The sequence below is a fragment of the Littorina saxatilis genome, linkage group LG8 (genome assembly GCF_037325665.1).
Source record: "Littorina saxatilis isolate snail1 linkage group LG8, US_GU_Lsax_2.0, whole genome shotgun sequence".
Classification (NCBI taxonomy): Eukaryota; Metazoa; Mollusca; class Gastropoda; order Littorinimorpha; family Littorinidae; genus Littorina; species Littorina saxatilis.
In genome coordinates, this window is record NC_090252.1 from 45,328,350 (window position 1) to 45,330,466 (window position 2,117).

At 38.4% G+C, this 2,117-nt stretch overlaps 1 long non-coding RNA gene across 1 annotated transcript in view; it reads left to right on the top strand.

Annotated features, from left to right (window-relative positions):
* Positions 1–1,856, top strand: part of LOC138973639 (uncharacterized) — a 2,604-nt gene extending 748 nt beyond the window's left edge. Inside the window, exon 2 of the long non-coding RNA XR_011458088.1 lies at positions 1,335–1,856. This is a non-coding gene — a long non-coding RNA (uncharacterized lncRNA). The remainder of the gene's footprint in view (positions 1–1,334) is intronic.
* Positions 1,857–2,117: the final 261 nt, after the last annotated feature.

The window sequence follows — 2,117 nt, forward strand, 5'->3', positions numbered from 1 at the left end:
CCGATCTTTATGAAATTTGACATGAGAGTTCCTGGGTATGAAATCCCCGAACGTTTTTTTCATTTTTTTGATAAATGTCTTTGATGACGTCATATCCGGCTTTTCGTGAAAGTTGAGGCGGCACTGTCACGCCCTCATTTTTCAACCAAATTGGTTGAAATTTTGGTCAAGTACTCTTCGACGAAGCCCGGGGTTCGGTATTGCATTTCAGCTTGGTGGCTTAAAAATTAATTAATGACTTTGGTCATTAAAAATCTGAAAATTGTAAAAAAAATTAAAAATTTATAAAACGATCCAAATTTACGTTTATCTTATTCTCCATCATTTGCTGATTCCAAAAACATATCAATATGTTATATTTGGATTAAAAACAAGCTCTGAAAATTAAATATATAAAAATTATTATCAAATTTTTTTTTTCGAAATCAATTTAAAAACACTTTCATCGTATTCCTTGTCGGTTCCTGATTCCAAAAATATATAGATATGATATGTTTGGATTAAAAACACGCTCAGAAAGTTAAAACGAAGAGAGGTACAGAAAAGCGTGCTATCCTTCTTAGCGCAACGAATACCCCGCTCTTCTTGTCAATTCCACGGGCACTGCCTTTGCCACGGGCGGTGGAGTGACGATGCTACGAGTATACGGTCTTGCTGCGTTCAGTTTCATTCTGTGAGTTCGACAGCTACTTGACTAAATATTGTATTTTCGCCTTACGCGACTTGTTTTTATTGACATCTGCCGAAAAAACGAACTCCAGAAATAACTCTGTCGGGTTTGTGAACGAGTGATAACTCTTGCTTTCGTTGAGGCAAACTTTCCACACGTGCTCCTCGTCCATGAGTTTCAGAAACAACCCTTGTTAGTCATTTGCCATTGATGTCACGTGGCAAAGCTTGTCTCGATATAAGCAAGAGTATTTTCTCTTTCACAACACAAACAAACTCGACAGCGTTATTACACCCCCGGTACAGGGGTGTGTATAGTTTTCGCTCGATGTGTTTGTTTGTTTGTTTGTTTGTGTGTTTGTGTTCGCATATAGATCTCAAGAATGAACGGACCGATCGTCACCAAACTTGGTGAACAGGTTCTATACATTCCGGAGACGGTCCTTACAAAAATTGGGACCAGTCAAACACACGGTTAGGGAGTTATTGGTGGATTAAAATTGTACAAGGATTTATAGAGGAATATCTTAATGGTCAAAGGGAAATAACCATTCTCACTCAGTCACTGCCACCAACTGAGAAGGTTATTTCCCTTTGACGGGGGTGTTTTTCCTACCTCGTAGGAATTTCTTGTTTCCTAACATCGCCAATTCTTTCTCTTCCAGGACGCCCGACAGCGAGTTTATACATGTCGAGAGGCGATCATGTATTAAACTAGGGAATCGATGCACATATGCCACTTCATGCTGCTCGGGAGTGTGCAAGGGACATTGGTATACCAAATGCGTCTAATTCTCCTTTGGTCACAGCGGGGAACCCGCTTAATTGTAACCATAAAATTAGGTTCCTTAAATGTGTTGACTTATTTACGCTAGATGAGCAAAAGTTAACTACAATTGCACCCAAGAAGCATTCACAAAAAGGTTCTTTTATTTAATTTGTGTATGTAATTCATTGTACTTGTAGCTACTTTACAGCAGAAGTCTGTCTCCAACTGAAACTGGTTTATTTAAAGCATTCAGATATTCAACCGCACCAGACAACATGTTAAAATCAGCTGAGACAAACAATGGTAAGAAAACGACTGACCTGAAGTGACCATAACGCGGTGTCACATTCTGAAACGTGCGTTTATTTTGTTCTCAATCAAATCAACTCTGTCAGATGGGGTACATGACTACTGCTATCATGAGCTCATTACTGTAGATATAGAAATCGGCTCAACACCAGAGGAATCATTCAAATCTAAAATACATCTAAACCACAATGAACATTCCGTGTCACGCTCGAAACGTACGTTATGGTAACATCATTTGACCAAGTGTGGAAGCTTAACAATTAATTAATGAGTTTGGTCAATAACAAATCTGAACATTCTAATTACAATCTAATTCTAGTACTCGATCCAAATATGATCTCATCTTATTTGTTAGCATGTTCGTATTCCC